The 8,992-nt window shown below is 28.3% G+C and overlaps 1 long non-coding RNA gene across 1 annotated transcript; it reads left to right on the top strand.

Moving 5' to 3' along the window:
• LOC136090214 (uncharacterized) lies at positions 1-1,271 on the top strand. The gene is made up of 3 exons (XR_010643263.1): positions 1-70; positions 986-1,147; positions 1,244-1,271. It is a non-coding gene; the product is annotated as an uncharacterized LOC136090214 (long non-coding RNA).
• Positions 1,272-8,992: the final 7,721 nt, after the last annotated feature.

Here is an 8,992-nt window from a genome sequence, read left to right as displayed (position 1 = left end):
AAAAAAGGCTTTAAAGTTTATAATTTCTGAAGGAGGGGAATTACTATATAAGTATAAAAAGAAAGACAAGGTAACTAGTTACGTAACAGAGTTAACTCGGTAAAAGAAAGACAAGGTTTTTTTTTTTTTAAAAAAAGTAAAAGTTTTTAAGTAAAAGAAAGACTAGGTCTTTTTTCTTGTCTTTTTTTTATCGAGTTAATTCTGTAATATATAAATATTGGTAACAAGGTAATATACAAATATTGTTAATTCGATGCTTGGATTATCAAAATTTATTTATAACAGTTATTTATTCTAAAATAAATATTATAACCTATTTAATAGGTTATAATATTTATTTTAGAATAAAATCTAAAAAGAAATAAAAATTATGTACAAATAATAGGCTATTATTTGTACATAATTTTTATTTCTTTTTAGATTTTAAAATATAGATTAATGATAATGTTAATGTCATTAACATTATCATTAATCTATATTTTAAAATCTAAAAAAAATTTTAGCAGATTAAAATATTCATTAAATTTTAGCAGATTAAAATATTCATTAATAATGAATATTTTAATCTGCTAAAATTTAGCAGAATATAATATTCATTACTTAGCCTAAATCATCAAATTTAGCGTAAATTTGAAATTGTTGCATGCTAAATTTTAAATGAGGAAATGAATTATAAATTAACATACATATAACATGGTAATATAACTCAAAAAAATAGTTTAGAATTTTACTTTTTATTTCTGCTTTACAAATTTAATAAATTTTTTTTTTTTTCAGTATTTTTGCCATAGCTTATAGATGGCATAATTTTAATAACTAAATATAATAAAATAAGTTATAAAAAGACAAGCAATTGTAAATGGCTTTGACTTGTAGTTTAAAAAATGAATAATTATGAGATCATTTTATTATCATAAATTAGTATATTAAAATAAATTATATAAAGATATTAAATTAATACTTGTATGTGATGTTTTTTTAAAAGGAACTACTTCTGCGATACATCATAAATCATGATGAAAGAACAAAAATATTAGTTGCTTGCCATGTCCATCCTACTTCTGGCCATATGGGTAAAACAAGAACATTGGGCAGGATAAAAGAGCGTTTCATGTGGCACGGAATGGTAAAAAATGTCCATGAGTTGGTAATATAGTTTTTGTATTATGTATTATCAGAAAATTATGATTTTTTCTAATAATTATAATAAGGTATTGCTATACCATTTTAAATTCTGTTTAAGCTTATATCATGTGATGTATGCCAAAGAATGAACAGAAAATTAAACTGCGGGAAACCAGAGATGCACCCAATAAAGGTGAAGGCTCCATGGTATATGGTTGGCATAGATTTTGTTGGCCCACTCAGTCCAATTAGTGAAGATGGTTGTAAATATATTTTAACTATTAGTGACTATTTTTCAAAGTGGGTTGAAGTAATACCCACTAAAGACAAAATGGCAGTTACAGTCGCAAGATGTCTATTCAAGGTACTGCATTTTTTTTTTTGTTATTGTTTTAGCATCCTTGCTAAATGCAACCTTTCTGTGTATCAAGTTATTGGGTCCTAATTGTTTGCATTTTTTATATTCTATAGTTCCAAACAACCTTTCAAACAAAATTCCAGACATGCATACTTTTCTTCCCCGATTTTAGCCACTTCATTTCACCACCACTTTCTTTCATAATTTCTGATCATATCTTAAACATCAACAAAAAAGAAAAACTTAAATAAAGGTAAAATAATATTATAGTCTTATATCTTTCTAAAGTGATCAAAAGTGATGATCTTGAAAAGAGATTAGAAATACTTGGTGTATCTGATAAGGGGCCGTTGTTATTATTCTTGGATATAGTTAATTGATTTTAGAATCTTGATTTTACCTTATTAAATAAATCATATTTTCTTATGATTTATGTGTCTCTAATGTTTATTAGCATCTATGTAACATCATGGTGTGCATATATATAGTACTTTTATAATAAGTCTATCATTCAGGTTTTCATGAGGTTGGGAGTGCCAAGAGTTTTGCTGTCTGATAATGGTACTGAATTTTGTAATGAACTTAATAATACACTTAATGTGTTGCTTGGTATAAAGAAAAGGCTCACAACACCATATCACCCACAAGTAAGTTAAATTTAAAAAAGTTCTTAAATAGGTTAATAAAGAAATACGATATTAATATCTCAAGTTATTTAGTCAATTAGGTCAATTAGTTTAAATTACTTAAATAATAAAACAAATTTTTTTTTGATTTAAGGCTAATGGACTCGATGAACGATTTAATCAAACTTTGCAGAATATGCTAGTCAAATATGTATCCTCTAAAAAAGAACAATGGAGTATTTTTCTAGATACCTGTGCATTTGCGTACAATACATCTTGTCATGACTCTACAAAGTTCACACCATTTCAACTGATGTATGGTCGACAAGCATATCTTCCAATTGATGTAGATTTCCAGACAGAATCTTTGGAAGAATTAAGTTCAAATTATTTTAAATTAAAGGAGCCTGACATGGCACAAAGTGAATATAAGTTAGTGTTGGAAGAAGCTGAACAAAATATTTTAAAAGCTCAAGTAAGGCAAAAAAAAAATTATGACAAAAAGCACTCGAAACCTGGAGTCTTTATAATCAATTCATTAGTACTAAAATTAAATCATAGACGTAAAAAAACTAAACGAGGCAAATTAAATGATAGATTTGTAGGCCCATATAAAATACTTAGTTGCCTTCCTCATGGAGTATACAAACTTCAAGATAATAAAGGTGTTACAATTCGTGCTACTGGCAGTCATCTCAAAATTTATAAACCTTCAGACCCTACTTTACAAAATTGCAAAACATATTTGGTTGATTATAGCTCTTCTGATAAAGAAAGTTTTGATAATCAATGTTTTAATGATGAAGTGATTTCTCCGGATTTCTCAGTCTTTATTGAATCATCAGACTCAATATCAGAAAATGAACCAAATAATGATAATTATGAGGATTTAAATGAAACTCCTCAAAAATCAAGTATCTCTGGTAATGGCTCACCTTCAATAGATGCATTAAACTATGCTCATATGCATCAAACATTTGTTAAAGTCATTTGAAAAATTAGAGTTGACACAGTTTCCATCTAAGCTGCGGAGAGTTTCACAACAAATTTCAAAGGTTGAGTTTTTAGATATATATTGCAGTTGCAGAATGCCAAGCAATGAAAAACCAATGATACAATGTGGGTTATGCAAGGAATGGTTTCATATAGAATGTGTTGAAGTGCCAAAAACAGTGATATGCAATAATCTTTTATGGTGTTGCGGTTGTAAATAACTTGATTTTGGTCTAATATTACCATATATTGTTATATAACAACAATATATATATATATATATATATATATATATATATATATATATATATATATATATATATATATATATATATATATATATATATATATATATATATATATTGTTATATAAGTTGTTGTTCTTTGCTATTTATATATTTTATGTTAGATAGTAAGTGCACAGCAGCCTTGATCAATTATCGGTTTATACCTTGGTTTGGCAACCTATTTTAAGTAGAGACCCATTTTTTCTAAAATAATTAAAAAAATCTTATAAAGAGCGGTAAGTATACTTACGGCTCTATAACTATACTTACATATAAACTATCATATATAATAGTTTTATTATGGTTTGACTAAAATATAGAAAGGTTTGAATTAATGTACCAGATAGATTGAGATTAAATAATTCTTATAAAAAAAAGTTCTTACTAAAATATTCCAATAGATCCAAAGTGATTAGTCCAGATAATTTTGAATAAATCATATGAAAAACTTATGGCACGAAAACTCGTATTAGTATAACTGGTTTATTTTTTTCAAATAGTCATGTAAGACCTAGTCCAATAAGAAGATTTATGGTGATTACTAAACAAAAAAATGAGCTCAAGATAGAAACAATGAGTTTTTCAAAAGTTTTTTAGTGAGAGTGTCAATAAGTTAAAGTTAAAAGTTTTGCTTTTTAGTGAGAGTTCCAACAAGTTAGAGTTAAAAGTTTTGCTTTTTAATGAGAGTGCTAACAAGTTAGAGTTAAAAGTTTTGCTTTTTAGTGAGAGTGCCAACAAGTTAGAGTTAAAAGTTTTGCTTTTTAGTGAGAGTTCCAACAAGTTAGAGTTAAAAGTTTTGCTTTTTAATGAGAGTGCTAACAAGTTAGAGTTAAAAGTTTTGGTTTTTTAGTGAGAGTGCCAACAAGTTAGAGTTAAAAGTTTTAGTTTTTTAGTGAGAGTTTTGTCGATTGTTAGGATTATATTTGTTGATTGTAAGGATTATATACTTTGTATTAATTTTTATTTAATTTTGTTTACAAATATAAAAACCTATTTTTTATGCTTCTTTTTTCATTTCCTTAGTTTGATGATGGAAAATTTGCTGGGAAATATCAAAGTTTATCTAAGTGATGATCAAGTTAACACTAGCAACTATAATAAAAAATAATAACTTTCTTGTTCAGTTTTTGAACAGTTCAACTCCTTTAGGTATATCTAATTATTTAAAATTTAAAATTGGTTGTGTAGTTTTTGTATGTTACTTAAAAATTGAGATAAAAGTTTGCACTTTTCAAATAGTAACAATGATGCATTGCTTCTTCTAGTGGTAAATGGGTATTTGTTCCTGGATTTAGTTGCAGCTATCAGATTTTTATTTACAATTGGTACTAAAATGTAATCTGTTTTCTGATTGGCATATTTAATGACAATCAATAAATTTCAAGTTTGAATGTTTCTTGATTTGGTAGGTGTTTAAAAGAAATCTGCTACTCTCATGGACAAATATGTGTTGTATGTTGGCTGCGGTCTTAGGCTTACGTCACTACTTGTCACTACGTCATTTACAACTACTTCTTTCATTGACAACTATTTGTTTCACGTTTTGCTAGAACAAGAGATGTTAGTTTTTAATCAGAGTTAAATAAAACAAAGTTTCCAAATCTAGTTTCAAATATTCATAATGGCAGTCTTTTAAGACTGCCTTTATATAATTTTTTATACACTATGATATTTTATTTGTTTAGATTTAAAATATGTTTAAAATATGATTATGTTTTTTACTTTTAATTAAATTTCCTTTTCTTTAGTTCTACCTTTTGTTTAAATTTCATTGAACTACCTGTTGGAATATGGTTTCAATTTTGTAAATTTTAATGATTTGAAATTTACTATATTGATCATTAGCCAATAGTTAAAGAAAAGAAATTTAACATAAGTAAGGTAAAAATACTTTGTTAACTTGTAACATTGCAGATCAGTTTAACGCTTTTTTGTTTCGATATATTGTACTTGTGATGTTAATAATGAGATTTTTTTAACTTATGATGGTATTATTTTAATTATTTGCCTAATATATTTTTAGATTTAAAATGTTTTCAAAATGATTCGAATGTAGTACATACAGGTACATCTTGGGGTTACCATTAGTAGATCCCCTTTGTTTTTTTAAAGTGTTTTTTTAAGTACATTTATTTGCTGAGCTAAAAACATTAATTGATACAACAATAAATGGATAATATGGATGAATGAAGAATTTGGATAGATAACCAATTATTGAAATAATTTTGAAATAAAATCTTAAAATAAAAAATTTTATACTTGCATATGGCTTGTAAATTTAAAAGCAAAGCTTACGTCCAATCCAAGTCTACTTATGTAATACAAACCCTATGAATACTTAAGTAAAATAAATGAAAGGCAAAAAAAAAGCAAATACCGATGTATATACACAAAGTTTTTCTAGAAAAGTTACGTACATAATACATAAAAAGTCCTATAATACGTATTATTACGTTTAAAAGATACGTATTTAAAACATCTTTCCATACATAAAAAGTCCTACAATACGTATTAATACAGGGTTCGTAGCAAACTTGGAAAACATGGAAAATTGGTTCATTTTAGCAATAGTCAGGGAATTATTAATTTTTAATTAGATAGTCAGGGAATTTTGATAGAGAAAGTGACTTATTTTATAATTATGGTGTTTTTTTCTCTAACTGATACCATACAGTTAAGATAAGGCTTTTATTGTAATTATTTGTTTTGACAATCCTAAAATGTCATTGATAACATATCCAATATAGCCGATGGCTTATTTAAATGTAATTCCGTGTTAAAAATAGTCAGGAAAATTGATTGATTTTTAAAAAAATCAGGGAAATTTATATGAAAAATTGTCTACGAACCCTGTCATACGTTTAAAAGATACGTATTTAAAATATCAGCCGCAAAAAATACCCTAAATTATACAAAACACGCACAAGTACGAATTAAATATTTACAATTTTGTTTGGGCTGTTACATTTAAACAATTAGAAAACACTTATATAACTTTGTAGAATACACTAACAATTTACATTAGGCATCGACCTATGGACTAACTGATTTTTTCAATATGTAAAATAATCTATTATTAGGCCCGTACCATGAACATTTTTATAGTACCATTTAGGGAGTTGATGACCCCTCTTCCCCCACAATTTAGGCATTATTTTTGCAATGGTCTGTAATAAGACACTGTAATATGCACTTCTTAGCGTCTCCTTATAAAATATTCATTAAAAAAAGGTTCTTTCATTCCTCTCTAGTTTGCACTAACCTAAACTACATTAAATTTTAATGAGCCCACTTGTCACAATACACTAAAATAGTTTTTTAAAGCTAAGCACAAATTTTCAGACATGTCTGAAGCATATACTGGGCATACAGTGTATGCTTTAACTTTCAAAGAAAAGTGCACCAAACAATACTCTAAACTTTCTCAATAGTGGCAACCCAAATCATTTTAGGTACACCTAGAGCAGGATTTCCCAACCGTCTCTAAACCGTCCCCCAAAGTATATATAAAAAAATTTTCATTGACCCATTAGTTAAAATTATTACTCGGTGTAATATTTTATGTACGTACTTTTTATTAAAAATAAAATTTTGTATAATGCATTTCTGAAAAGATATGTATATTTTTTTAAACAGAAAAAATAAAAATATTAGAACTAAAATTCATTTTCTGAAATAATATTCAGAGCTTCCTTTTACCTTTTACAAAGTTCTGGAAAGCCATGTAATCAATAAGGAGCTTTGATTCCGGAAAGCCAAGGAATCAATGAGGATGCTTTGTGCATGGATCAAAACATAGTTTTCCATGGTTACTATCGATGTACCCTAAGGTTTGGTTTTAAGTCTATTATAGTTTGTTCTGAATATTGACGGTTTTCCAGACAAGTTTAAAAATCAGATCAAGCTCTGCTATACTATGATGATAGTGTAGTCTAAATTTAGTCCAAGACGCAAATTTTATGCAACTAGGCAAAGCCATCAAAATCAAGAAGTACAAAGATATGCAAATATCATTAAGTGCTGGGAGAGTGAAAAAGCATAAATCAATGTCCGTAAATTTTAGTTATGAAAAGTTATAAATATGTCAACCGTCGTTTTTTTGAATAATTGATTTCAAAAACCTGTAAAAAAAAATTTATATCAAATTTAATATTTTACACTTTTTCACACGGATCAAAAATTTTACGTAATATTTTGGTCCGATATCAAAACTGCAAAATTTGTGCGCAATTTGTAAAATATTATCACGGATCGTTTTTTTCAAAGCGGACCAAAATTATCAAAAAAATTGATCCGGCCGGACCATAAATTTCAACGAAAATTTTGGTCCAGGATAAAAATTTTCGCGGACCAAAATTCCAGCGACAGATATACATAAGAATAACCATGAGCGAGACTAGGTTTTTTCAAACCGAGACGAGACCGAGACGAGAAGTTAGTACTTCTCGAGAGACCGAGAACGAGACGAGAAATTTAACAATTTTTGAAAACAAATTTATTAAAATCCAAGTAAAAAAAAAAAATGTAAACATGGTTTTGACAAATAGACACAAATGGCATTTGTCAAATGTAAACAACTTTTTCAAATATTAATTCAGAATTTTTTTGCTAAACTTTTCCAACAAGACAATGTTTTCTCTAATTAAGATGATTTGTTCTACTTTTTCTGGGTGTAAGTTGTGTCTGGATGATCGGACGACATTTTCAGCTAAAAACTCTCTCTGATTTAGTTGAACTTGCTGGAATAGCTAAAATTTGTCTAGCTAATGAAGAGAGTTCTGGCAATGTATTTGAATGCAATTTCTACCAATCAAGAATCGAAAAGTCTTTTTTGGCATCAGGGAGATATTCATACTGGCACATTTCGCTCAAAATAGGATTCAGTTTAGATGTTGGCTCTTGTGTTTCAAGTCTGACGTTTAACTTGCGCTTCAGTTTTGAATTAGGGGACAAATCTGCTGAAAGGACTCTGGCAACATGTTGGCACTCAACATTATCCTTAACCTTTGAGGCTAACCATTCTTTTGTTGTTTGAAATTTTTGTAGAGCTTCAAGTGAAGTCCCTTTAAAGCAGGATTTAAGTAGTTTGCTGCAGCACTCAATAAGTTTCTAGTGTGACAAAGAGGAAATCTTTTCTCAATGCAGCTTTTCAAGTTTTTTGCATACAAGACACCGTAGCCATTTTTTCCATCCGTCTCAATAAATTGATCAATTTTGTCATGGATTAAATAAAGAGAGTCGGCGACAGTGTTAATTGTTGGAATAGACTTACCCGACCACGTTTCTGTAGCTTCTTTAAGTGGTGCCAAAATTTCTACTGCTCCCTCGATTGATTTCCACTGTGATGCACTGATGGTCTTTGAAGAAAAAATATCTTCATTTGCACATAAGCTGATAGTTGCACACTTTAGGTGTAGGACAGAAGCCATGCAATCCAGTTCACTATTCCATCTTGTGTCAACAGATTGGCGTAACTGTCTAAAATTGATTCCTTGAGCGTCTGATTCTGATTCAAGCAACTCAGCTGCAACTGTTGACTGGTGAGTTAAAGAAGCCAAATCTTTGCATGCTTGCAACGCATCATCCATTCCAGCAGTTATTCC

Source organism: Hydra vulgaris, chromosome 13 (genome assembly GCF_038396675.1).
Source record: "Hydra vulgaris chromosome 13, alternate assembly HydraT2T_AEP".
In the NCBI taxonomy this organism is placed as follows: domain Eukaryota; kingdom Metazoa; phylum Cnidaria; class Hydrozoa; order Anthoathecata; family Hydridae; genus Hydra; species Hydra vulgaris.
This window is presented reverse-complemented; position numbering and strand designations above follow the sequence as displayed.